Source organism: Acomys minous (genome assembly GCF_964271855.1).
Source record: "Acomys minous genome assembly, chromosome: 7".
NCBI classification, from domain to species: Eukaryota; Metazoa; Chordata; class Mammalia; order Rodentia; family Muridae; genus Acomys; species Acomys minous.
Window position 1 is genome coordinate 6,172,984 of NC_140488.1, and position 13,137 is coordinate 6,186,120.

Below are 13,137 nucleotides of genomic sequence, written 5' to 3' on the forward strand. Positions count from 1 at the left end.
CCCCAAGAAAGTGCCAGCCTTGGTCTTAAGGACATGTGTAAGAAACGTGAAGTTTCTCTACGTGGGAAGGACACAGATTGCTGAACTGAAAAACCCTACAATTCAGAGGCATCCAAAGCCCTACACCCTATTTATTTACATGCAGGAGCTTACTGATGAAGCCCAGCAACACAGAGGAGTGTCGGGAGCCAACCCAAGGTCACTCAAGGGTAAAAGAATCTACTGGCTATGGAAAAATACTGATGGCCCATTCCAAAGCTAACTTCTTCCTTTCAGCCTTGTATAACTTCCTCCTTTCACCCCCTGCAGATGTTGTTCAGCAGGAAAGCTAGGGACTTTCTGAGAGATAGAGAGATAGTGTTCCGAGATAAACCACAGGATGTTCCCCTGATGGCATCATCTGGAGGCATTCTTGGGCCCCCGCCCCTGCTGCTTAGCCCCTGCCTCCACCCCATATAAGCTTTTGTTTTTGATTCAATAAACAGACCTTGATAGGAGTTCTACTTGGTCTCACCTCCTTCTTTCTCGTCCCATCTTTTCAGGTATGGCTCCCCTCGTGACCCCGTAATTACTGGTCCTGCTGGACAAGACAGAGGAGGGCAGAGAAATCATGTAAAAAGCCTGAGGATAATGGAGGAAGCGTGCACCCAGGTATGGGACATGAGTAAAACTGGTGAGCCGCCTGGACAGAATCTTATTCAACTCCTCTTCCACTAAGCATGGGAGGCTTCGTCCTCTCTGCACTACCACTTTGAAACAGGGTGCTGGTCTTCAGAGAGGTCAGACTGGGCTACATACTGGGAGGCAGGGCACCACTCCTGTTCTATCTGATTGTGGTTTCCCACTGTAAATCTGTATCTCCCTCTGCAGACCGGTGCTAGAGGCAAATGAACACACCACAGCCTCTGCTGTCCCTCACTGAGGTGGAGCGCGGCTTCCTTCCACCGCACCTTCCACACCTAGACTCAGTCAATAAACACATGCACAGTGGAGCCTATTACTATGTTCAAAGTAGCACCCAACATGTCAGTGATGGTGCAAAGCTCTAAGCAGGAGGACTTTGACTGGGTGAACACAAGGATTGTTATTGGGTAAAGGGAGGCCAAAAGGCTGTTTTCTGCTTAGGGGCAGCCTCCCTTAAAGTAATAGTAACCTCTCTTAACCTGCCCCAAAGGACAAAATTCTTGGGCAAGGCCAGTAGTTCAGGGTCAATCCAAATGTCCTGTACCAGTTCAAAGAACCCACCCTACGGATCGTCGTAAATATAAATGTGCTTCCTTACCTACCATTTTGGTTCTGCTCTCTTCTACCCAAGAGAGAGAGAGAGAGACAGAGAGAGACAGAGAGAGACAGAGAGAGACAGAGAGAGAGAGAGGGGACAGAGAGAGAGAAGGTGGGAGGGCCTTTGCAGCTTAATCTCCAACAAGCCTTTCTACTGATGGCTAGTTAACTGTACTCTTACTTATACCTATTAGGTTTGGATGACTTCAGTCATGTCTAGCTAAGCAAGTAGAAATTCTCCTTAGGAATTAACTAAAACTATTTTATTTTATTTTTCCTCTTCCTCCTCCTCTTCCTCTTCCTCCTCCTCCTCATTCTCTCTCTCTCTCTCTCCCTCTCTCTTCCCCCTGTCCCTCCCTCCCTTCCTCCTTCCCTGTGTGGGTGTGGGTGGTTTGCTGTCAGGCAGGGTCCATATGAAAAAACTCAGTGAACAACTTGTGCGACTTGCTCTCTCCTGTGGAGGGCTGGGTTGTGCATCTGTGGCTTCCCTGAGGCCCTAATATATGTGGAGAAGAGGCTTAGCTCCTTCTTTAAACCAAGAATATGCTTGGAGGAGCCAGTAATGGTTTGGAGCCTGGGCCTTGAGGACTTTTCCCTGAGGCCCCAATGTAACCATGAATATACTTGGCAGAGCTGCTAACGGCCTGGGGCAAGCCTGGCTACATATTCTGAGAACCCCACTTTTCCCAACATTTGGGGCTATGGTTATTAGACCCAAGGCCACTGCTGTGTGCTTGGCTGTGTCTTGCTCTTGAGATGACCTGTCCTTTTGTGGCATTGCTTGATTAGCTTCTTGCTGATTTTATCACATTTTACCCCTGTAAATAATCTATAAGATGCTGTACCTTTCTTTTTCTTTCTTCAAGACCTGGTTTCACTTTGTAGCCCAGGATGTGCTGAAACTTGCTCTATAGAACAGGCTGGCCTTGAGCTCAGAGATCCACCTGCCTCTGCCTAGAAACATTGGGATTAAAAGTGTGCACCGCCATGTCCAGTGATGCTGTGCTGGTTAAGAAGCTTGTTTGGCATAAGAGATTGCTTTTATAAGACCTTCTGCCCACAGGTTTATCTTCCCTATTTCCAGTTTTTCTATCTTTCTCTTCTCCTGGCACCTCCCTCTCAGGATATTGTTACTGAAGAGTGACCAGCAGGTTCAGGCATATGGCCACCTGAAGGGGTGTACCTGAGTACAGGAGAGAGACTAGGCATTCCTGTGATACCTCTGTCCATATCTGTATACTGATTACGTATATATACATGAGAAGTCGTGCCCAGCAGAGAGGAATCAGCAGTAAATGTGGGACAGCCAAATTCTGACGACGACATTTGTCACTTTAGACACTTTGCTTGTGCACTCTAGTTCTTAAAATGAATTATTAAAGCACTTCAAAAGCTTCTTTATTTTCGTTCTAAAAGCCTGCCCTTGCTTCCCTGACAAAGTTTCTGTGAATTTAAAGGCATGAGAACATGCAGGTAAAACTCAAAGACAGAACACCACCTATTAGGGCCAACTAAGCTTCTACACCACCTACCCCCAGCAGGGGCGGAGCCTAGTGCAAGGGAGGAGCAAGCAATGGAGGGATAATTTGAACTAGGAAATTTGCTTTAAAATTGCTTAGATCCACAGGATGAAGTTAATTTAACTGTAATACCACACCTCAAATTTCTGGTTACTCCATAGTCCAAAGCAGACTGGAGGAGAAAACATTTTTTTAAAACTTTAAAAAGGTTTAGGAACAAAAAATGACATCAGTGCTTAAGTTACTTCATGATGACAGAAGGAACAAGGAAAATGGATTTTTTTGTGTGTTGGTGTTATGTTTTTGGTTCTGTTTTTGATGAAAATAGTTATAAAATCTCCAAAAATGGCTCCTACTGGTTCCTCTGAGCCAGTGCTCCTACCACAGCAGGGGTTTTACAGACCAATGGGCCAAAGACAAGAAAAGACACATGAAAATATTAAGAAAATTAGGAAGATCAGCTGCAGTGGCTGGGTGGCTCTGAAGGCCTCTGCACTAGTTCCAGGAGGTGACAGAACCTACAGCAGGGGAGGAAGCTTGCCTGTGTGGGGGCTGTTGTTTGGTTATTCACTCACTCACTCACTCACTCACTCACTCATTTGCTTTACATCCCTACAGTAGCCCACTCCCTCCTCTCCTCTGGGTCCCACCCTCCTACCCTCTTTTCTCTCTCAGCCCCCTCCCCTTCTCAGAAATGAGAGCCCCCACCCATCAACTCACCTCAGCACATCAAGGGTGTTTTAAAGGTGGCCTAGATGCTGGTGGCTGGGGGCACAAAGGGTGGGGTTACTGGCAGCCTGGCAGCCTGGCCTTAGGCCCCAGACCCTCCTCCACCCCAAGCCTCTCAGGAGAGCCACTTGCTAGTGAAGGTGAGCCAAAGCCATGGTTTGGCATGTGGCACAGATCAGGCAGGACAAATGTGCCTGAGAGGCCACAGGCAGGCGTTGACACTCACAGCTTCATAGTGACAATGCTAAAATATTTCTGACCTCAAGTCCTTTTTCTATTTTGTCATCTGCTCTGATTAATGTCTACACATCAGGTTTTACCACCTCAAACCTCCAATTGGAAACACTCTCATGGATGCAAGGAGGTCTAATGAGCTCCCATCAATCCAAGCAGAGCACCTGTTGCTCTCAAAATGACCTGTGGCATTTAAGCCTAAGGGCTGACTCTAGAATGTGGGATTTGACCCTCCCATTTCTGGTTCACAGGTATTTTTTCTTTCTCCATATGTCCTTTAACCCCGTCTCCTGGGTCAGTCTGTCAGAATAGCCTTCTCGCTCTGTGACAGGGACAAGGAGAACAGAGCAGCCTAAGAGAGAAAAACAAAAAGTCAAGGCTAAAACTGAGCTGGTAACATGTCCTTGAAGAGAGTTACAATGTATCCTTCCTCTCTTCTCCACCCACCCTATCAACTACTTATGAGATCAACTTCCCGGACACAAAGAGATGTTTATGTTATGATTTTGATGTTTTCATTAGTTTAATTTTGATACAATTTGACAGGATACCTAACATTAACATAGTACTTCCAAAAACTAACAGTTTATGGCTGACAAATTTCAACAACATCAACTACAACAAAATAAAGTTGCTAGGGGTAAAGAGCTGCTAAAGGTAGGTAGCCTCTGTTGGGTCTCAATTCCCTGAGGAGTACTTAGTTGTTCCAAGCAGGGGTCTCAGGAAATTTTTTATGAAGGTGGGATGGGGCTTACTCCTATAGTACTACTAAATCTCGTGGAATAAATAAATTAAAATCTGATGTGGCTAAAATAAAAATATCTTTATAAATAAGGGTTTGTCTATAAAGATTGAGATAGATATATATTTGCAAAAAAAAAAAAAAGCCAAAGAGGGTTCCTCATAACCTATAAAATCCCATGTAAGTTATTTAAAGTACACAGAGGATGCATAAGCTATATAAGGTATATGAAGAACAAAAATTAAAGGCCATATTATGCTGTTGAAGTTTATAAGGTCCATGTTTAGCAATTAAAAACAGGCTGTAAAGTATATCATATTAAGTTTTTAAAATATCTGACTCTCATTACATAATAACTGAAAGTATCAGACTGATGTAACGGATCTTCTGGCTGATTTTCATGTGCTGCCTTGCACTGCTCTCTTGAATGATTCTGGGATATCATCAACTATCCCTATATGTTTGTCACTGGGAGGTCCCTATGTGTCCCTTCCATCTTTCTGACCTATAAGGCTTAAGGCTTTGGGGTCCATGGAGACTGATATACAGTGCTTAAAATACTACTTCATTCATTAACTGAATTTTCCTGTTTCTAACAACCCACAAGTTGCCCAAGCAGATAGATAGTCCCCAGGTTGAAATAAAGAGCCAATGCTCTGCTCTCAAAGCACAATCCCCCTTTGGGTACTGTGTTCCATGGCTCTAACATGGTCCCTGGTTCTAAAGGACTCTGTGCCTCTGGATGGACAACAGGAGAGGCTGGTTCAATTGTCCTGGGCGGGGTCCACCTGCTCAGGGTTGATATCCTGAGATCCCCTCATTGAACCCCATCCTGTTTTAATGTCTACAAAAAGGAAAAAAATAATAAAAGACTCAACTAGACTTTTGGCTGTTAGCCACAGCTCTGGACCTCTTGAACATCTATGGGACTTTTAGAGAGGAAAAACAACTGTAACATGTTTGGAATCAGTGCTTATGTTAGCCCTCCACATATATTATTTACTCGGAAAGTACCTCTGCTCCAAAAAGTAGGGATTGTTTCCAGATTATTTGTATCAGCTGTTTCTCTCTAATTGTATAGATTTCCCATCCAAACTAGCCAAAGATACATTGTACTAGTTACAGGATTTAATCTGCTTTACAACCTTCCACCTCCATTCAATATTATGATTAGAATACGTGTATTGATAATTCCTTTCACAATGCTAGAAGGTATTAGTTGGTCAGAGAACATAAGTGTCTCTTGGAGATTCAGACACTGGTAAACTCTTCTGGCCTTTAAAATTAAATAATAATTAAAAAGGAGGGAACGTCTGAGGCCTGGACTGATCAACCAAGGCTTTCCCTGAGTCCCTGACCTATGGACAATGCAATATATCCTTCTTCTCAAAATTAGCATTGTGTTTGGCAGAGCTTATAATAGTCTGGGTCCAGTCCTCGGGAGCCTGATGCCCCCCAGAAGCACTGATGGAAGGGAAGGAAAGAATGTAGCTCATTCTCTGAAACCAGAATTCTGCATAATAGAGCTGGTAATGGACCGGGGACGCAGTCTTGGAGGAGCTATGGCTCCACATCCTGCAACCTCAAGTCTTCCATCACATGGAGCTGTGATTACCAGAACCAAGGCCATTATGTGCTCAGTTTATAATGCTCTGGAGGTGCCCTGTGTTTCCCCTGTGATTCCCCTGTGTAACTTTGCACAGCTTCCTGCTGACTGTGTCCCACTGTATGATAACATCTGCTGACTTTGTCCCATCTCTCCACTGGAATTGGTGTATAAGATGTAGTACTTCTTATAAACCTGCTTGGCCTAAGACAAAGATGTAGCAAGATTTTTGGTGTCTTAAAAAACCCAGTTATGGTATGTAAACATATTTTGGTTTTAATCCCAGGCCTGGGCTATGTGGCTGCTTCAGATTGTCCACAGCAGCAGACTATTTGCCACCTGTGTGGTTGGCAGGGCTGCAGTTCTGCGAACTGGAGATAGTTTAATTCTGGGGACTCTAGACAGGGGATAAAAAGGCCAGAGCCTCAAGAGAGCAGGCCTGGCTTTTTGTCTTGCTGCTGCTTTGTCACATGGTCATGAGAAAAGAGGTGATAAGTAGATTTTGGAAGCCAGGTGCTGTGGTGCAGGCCTGTAATCCCAGCACGTGTGGGAGGCAGAGACAAGCAGATCTCTGTGAATTTGAGGGAGTCCAGGACAGCCAAGGCCACACAGAGAAATCCTGTCTTGAAAAACCAAGCGACTAAACAAAATAATATTAAGAAGAAGATGAAGGAAGATGAGGATGAGAATGAAGAGGAGGAGGAGGAGGAGGAGGAGGAGGAGGAGGAGGAGGAGGAAGAAGAAGAAGAAGAAGAAGAAGAAGAAGAAGAAGAAGAAGAAGAAGAAGAAGAGGAAGAGGAAGAGGAAGAGGAAGAAGAGGAAGAAGAGAGGGATGAGCAAGGCTCAGGATCCAGGGCTCCTCAGGTCCTCAGGGTTGAGACATCCCTTCCTAGCAGCAGCAGCAGCTGGAGAAGGAGCCCACGCAAGATTTTTGAGAAGGAAAGCTGGAAGACCTTTCTTTGCCAGCTCTGCTCTGGAGAAGACTGGAAAATCATGGTAATTTACAAAGCTTTTCCTTGTTTCCCACTTTTTGTGAAGAGAACCTCTTCCTATCTACACACCCCATTAACAATGTGCTTCAAGCTCCTCATTCAGCAGACAGTGTTGTTTACTAAAGGGTAAAAGACTTTGACAATGCACTCCAGTTTGTCCCTTTAGATGTCTGAAGACAGGCAGTCAGGTAGGCAGAGGATAAGCCAGTTTATGTCACATACATGTATTGTAAGGCCACTCTTTCAGCCAGCCTGGGAACATGACCCAGGCAAGCTTGGGAAAATGACCCCAAAAGAATTGAAGGTCTGCTCAGCTTCAGTTTCTGAGATCAAGGTGGCCAAACAAGATAAACACTTTCAAATAAGGAAATTCTCTGAAATCTCCCCATCACCCCTCTTTGCCAAGAACAGCTCCCGAGGCCAATGACCCCTGCAGTAGCCAATAATAATTAGACAAGCACCCCTAGCCAGAGTCAATCCTAACATAGGGCATGCAGCCCCTCCTAACCTTTGCGGTTTTAGCCTTTAAAAAGTCTGTAACAGTGACTCGGGGTGTGCCTCCCTCCCTCCCGCGTGAGTGCTTAGGCTCCCTGGCCAGCATAGGCAATAAACCTTGTGCTTTTGCATCAACACTGTGGTCCTCAAGTGGTCTCTCACGACGACCCCCTACTGCCCGAGTGGACTCTATTGTCCAACAGTATCACCACCTTACACATGAGTCATTTCTCTTTACTGGGGTCCTGCCACAGCACAGCACATCTTTTGCCTGCCACTTCTGTCATTCTCTGCATCACAAAAAAGACCAGTAGGATGTCATGTGGTCAGTACAGCTGTGTTTCAAATTGGCTAACCTAATCCATTTTGTTTTACATCTATGGCTACTTCAACTTCCAGAGGGACAAGCCAGAGCTCCTGGGGAATACTGTGGGGAACAAATTGACTAATGTGGCTGTGGTGAGCGAGGCACAATCTCCATTCACAATTGCGGGGCCACATCCACAAATGGATGAGGCTTTTACCTCCCAGACATTCCCCTCTGAAACATAAGGCCAAGAAAGATGGCATGAAGTCCCAACAGGGGTTTCCCAACACACAGACACCTGCAGGCAGCCTTTCCCCAGGGCCTTCTAGTACACTGAAAAAGAGCAACATCCCTGTAAGTGGCCCTGACAACTGCCCACCTCAGGACACAAGTGGCCTGAGCAGAGAGGGCACATCTGATCATGGGATGGTTCCTCCATCGGATACTGGTAAGATCGAAGGGGCAGTGCCTGCACCAGGTAGCTCCACAGCATACCTCTGGTACGTGATGTCCATACCTCTGGTACGTGATGTCTATGTAGATTTTCCATTCCATCATGAAAGCTGACCTCTCAACCATATCCCTAAGAGAGGCCACTGAGGAGGAAGAGGAGGAGTGAGAGGAAGTGGAGGAAGGGGAGGAAGAGGAGGAAGAGATGGACAAGGAGGAGCAATACACAGATAACACAAGTATAATCTGCGCACCGTTCAAAAACAAAACAAGCTCATGAAATCCCAGTGCACTAAAGACTGGGAAAAAGTCACCATTTTTTGAAAATAGGCCAGTTTCAGTTCTTACTACATGAAAACAAATCTCGTGGTGCTGAATAAACATCTTAAAGTTGAGCCAAGAGTCTGCCTCCTGTGCTATCTGACCCTTGGAACTAACCTGAAGGCCCAGGCTTCCACACCCTTGGGTCAGCCTTGCCCTTCCATGGACAGCAGCCACAGTTTTGTGCCCTCAGCGAACTGGATGCATGGGCTATAGCTACTGACCCTATGGTGTCACCTCACATTAGTCAGGTATCTGGAAGCAGGAGATTCCATTCTCCAGGGTCCCTCCCCTCTGCACCTGTTACCAGGAAATTTCTGAGTAGCAACCGAGGTTCAGAGCCAAGCATCTCTTAGCCCTGTATAAGCACACCTCAAACTACTGCCTGTCTGCTAAGAGATTGACACTACTGTACCCTGGCCAAGGAGATGCAGGCCTTTCCTCTCAGTGCCATGGGGTAGGAAATTGCCTGACACATGAGCAAGACAGACACTAGAAACTTTGTAAAGGAACCTGCAAAGGCTTGCTACAAAATATCCTCCACTTAACATTTTTTTTTTTTGGCTTATTGAGATGGGGTTTCTCTTGGTAGCCTTGGCTGTCCTGGACTCACGTTGTAGACCAGATTGGCCTGGGACTCACAAAGATCTGCCTTTCTTTGTCTCCAAGGTGCTGGGATTGCAGCTGTGTGCCATCTCACCTGCCCCCCCCCCAATACATGTTCGTCATCCTCAAGGAATCAGAGCTATATTTAGGATTTGTAAGATAAGAAATAGCTGGATGGGAGCCAGCCTTCCTTGCTGGGGAAACCTCTCCACAGAGCTCTTGCACTGCATAGGACTAGTGGCTTTCCCTTTTCATCACACATTCGCCAGGGCATCAGTGTCGACTCAGTGCCTGGCCCTGGACTTGGCACCTGGTCTCCTGGATGTTGTTCATACACTACATGGATCTGGGCTGGAATAACAACATGAGGAAGCACACATGATGTGGGGGGCGGGGCACAGACACTAAGTGCTGTTTATCTGTGCAATCCACAGTGCAGCAGGAGATCTTTAGATCAGAGGGCATTTCCTTGCAGTTCTCCATTTCCCTAAATACTGAGATACTTGGGGCCATGTCAGGAAGGTTGGGTGCACCACAGGAGGGAGAGCCTCTTTACCATCCCCATCATGAGGGCATGACAGTCTGGATGGGTCTGGGAACAGCACAGAGTGGGCCATGTTCTGCAAGCCAATGGTGGCTCAATGTTGCCTTGCCTTTAGAGTCTGCACTGTGAGAATGAGCTGACAGGGCCTTTACTTAGCTGCCTTCTCAGCACCATTCCACCCCGGCTCCTCTGAGCCCACAGTAGTCACACTGTCCTACTCAAGTGAGGAGAAGTCCATTTTGGAATATATCCTGCTCCTCTCTCCTAGGTATGGGCTTCTAGCATGGGCTTTGGGGTCTGAAACTTGGTTCTGGTGGCTCAGCTGCAGCCTGGTGAGTACCGATTGAGCTTCCAGCTCCACACAACCTTGTAGGCTGCTGAGAGTTCTGAGCACAGCAAACACGGCCTGATGATGAGAAACTGCGGATCTAACGACAGAGACCTGCCCTCCTTGCACTTCTGGAAAGCTAAGAGGAGGCAGAATGAAGTTAAACACAGCATAACAATTAGATGGGGTGAAGCTGTACATTTCTGGCCAGACCCATTGTATCTAGCCTGAATCTGGAGTAACAGCAGTTAAGCTGTGAGTCGGCCTTTGGTCAGTGATCATTATCTCAGAGTCTTTGTGTCGTTGTGTTGAAAGTTTCTCAGAGCCTTTGCAAAAACCCAGTGCTCTGACCTGTCTGGCAACCCAGGAAGTCTCATATGCCTGAGGTGATGGCTCTTTCCAGATAGCCCCTAGATCAGATAGGAACTTTGGCTGTGTGGAAATTGACTCGAAAAAGATGCCTTTTCTTATTTTGAGACAGGGTTTCTCTGTTTTAGGCCTGATTTTCCTGGAACTCACTCTGTAGACCAGGCCGGCCTTGACCTCACAGAGTTCCACCTGCTTTGGCATCCCCTGAGTGAGTGCAGGGATTAAGTGCAGTGGTACCTCTTTTATGTAACAATAAAAGTGATTTTAGGGCCAGGTGTCATGGTGCATGCCTGTGATCTCAGAACTAAGGGAAGCAGAGGCAGGCAGATCTAAGTGAGTTTAAGGCCACCCAGTTCTAAAATGTGGATCTACAACAGACAAGGGTACACAGAGGAAGCTTATCTTCGGAAAAAAGAAAAAAAGGAAGGAAGAAGGAGAGAGAGACAGAGAGAGAGAGAGAGAGAGAGAGAGAGAGAGAGAGAGAAGAGAAAGAAAGAAACCTTATCTATACAAAGTAAGTCAATCAATGAGATCCCAGCAACCATGCTTAGTAATCCTTCCTGTGTGGTTTTTTTTCCCAACTCACTGACTTTTAAACAGACATTTGTTATACTGAAGTAGCCAAGAAGCCGGCATGAGTTTTGTTGTGCTCATAGGCATCAGACACAGCTATCTACCCATTTTGCCTGATAGAAGGGAAGTGGATCCTTTTGGTGAAGGGGATCTAAATGTCTTTGGACCTAACAGTCCAGAATTTGTTGACCAAAAGGGGCAGCAGCATGGTGTCTTCTGTAAGTGCTTCTCAGCTGAAGTTAGGGTTGGTCCTGGAGGCAGTGACCTCAGAGTGAGTCAGCAGGCAGGACAATCAGAGGACTGACTGCCTCTATGCTGATGTCCACTAACACAGTTGTGACAGCTGAATAGGGCAAGGGGACACTTCCTCCTCTGTGTTCCCTCAGGCAAGGCCACTTCTGTTGGCAGGACCTTGTGGAGCCTTTCTCTAGAACCTCCATCCTATCCAGTGAGTGCCACTTCCCCTCCCCCACCCCAGACTCTCAAACTGCACAGACAGGCCCAAGAGCACCAAACCCCAGGTTTGCATGGCCTGTCCTTAAGCAAAACCCCACTGCCTGGCGTGCTGTTGAGAAGCAGCAGAGCATCAATGTCAGTGGAGTTTCAGGGCACACAGGGCATGTGACCTGGGCCTCCTCACTGAGCTCACAGCCTAATGGCAAGAAGGGGAGGGCCCAGGAGGAACAGCACAGAGCTTGCCAGCTGCCTGCCTCCACACTCAGGAGGAAGGAGGAAGAGTGGGTGGCAGGAGGTGGGGCAGACCCAGCACTGCTTGAGACCCTCCAGGAGGGAAATCACAGCCACAGGAGGGCAAAGGGCACAAACTCTGCTCCAGAGTTTCCTTGTTTCCTTCGCTTCAAGTGGATTCCTAGGCTTTAAGTCTTAGGGTCCCTGGATGGGCTGAGCCTTGTGGTCACCAGACAGCACAGTCCTCCAGCACACAGTGTCCTGGCCATGCATCCAGGTTCAAGCCGAAAGATCCCCACACCAGGTGAGGGGAAGCACAGCAGCACAGACTACCATTGGTCAGGCCTGAGCCAGCTGCTCCTGTAAAACTGTTGAGGGAAGTTTACAACCATCCACTCAGGTGCCGTTGTCCAAGCCCTGACACATCTATTCTTTTCTTTTTCTTTTTGCTTTCCCTCTTTTCTTTTTTCGTTTTCTTTTTTTTCCTAGACACAGGGTCTCTCTGTGTATCCTTGGCTATCCTGGACTCACTTTTAGACCAGGCTGGCCTTGAACTCAGTTCTCAGCCTGCCTTGGCCTCCTGAGTGCTGAGATTTGAGGTTTGGTCTTCTGCAGACATACAGTCTGTGAGATCACTGGAGCAGGCTGCTCTAACCATTAGGGACACCATTGGATCTGGCTCATCCTGAGGACCTCTAAAGAGGGCGGGGCCACGGGGCCACAACAGCTGGCCCAGAAGGAAGTCAAAAAGGAGTGTCAGTGTTGGGCCAGGACTGAATGGAGAAGGAGTCTATGAGGAAACTTGGAAGTAAGATTAGGGTGCACTGCAGCAGGAGGACTGGTGCTGGTCTTGTGGGTGGGGCTGTGACTGCTGAGGTCATAGTGGTGGGCGGGGCTTGTATGCTAGGGTGGAAGGGTGGGTGGATCTGGACCTAGTAAGTGTCAGAGAAGGACACTTTGTGCACTGTGGAATCCCTTGGGAACAGGTGCTGGCAGGGGAGGGGGAGGGGCGGTGTTCTGGAGTGCTTAGAGCTGAGGCAGGGAGGTAGACAGACTGAGGCAGAGGTGTGAGGGCCAACCTGGATGTGTTGGGCACACTAAATTACTAGGGAAGCAGGAAGTGGTGAGGTGTTGGGGGTGTGTCTACAGATCCTGCAGTGTGGAGGTAAGGGGCAGCCAGGGTGAGAGGCTAGGTGATCTCTTACAAAATAGGGCTGGGCTCTGGATGTTGACCAGAGAGGGGGCAGGGTTACCCTAAGAGGAGGACATGGCTGTGTAGGTGTATACTAATGTGGGGTTGTGAGAGCTGACTGAAGAGTGGTGGGCTGAGCTCTCTTGCTGATACAGGGCTTG

At 47.2% G+C, this 13,137-nt stretch overlaps 1 long non-coding RNA gene across 1 annotated transcript in view; it reads left to right on the forward strand.

The window, feature by feature from the left end:
• Positions 1-481: 481 nt before the first annotated feature.
• The window catches only part of LOC311601334, a 178,099-nt gene continuing 165,443 nt past the window's right edge, over positions 482-13,137 (forward strand). Inside the window, exon 1 of the long non-coding RNA XR_014780525.1 lies at positions 482-542. This is a non-coding gene — a long non-coding RNA (uncharacterized lncRNA). The remainder of the gene's footprint in view (positions 543-13,137) is intronic.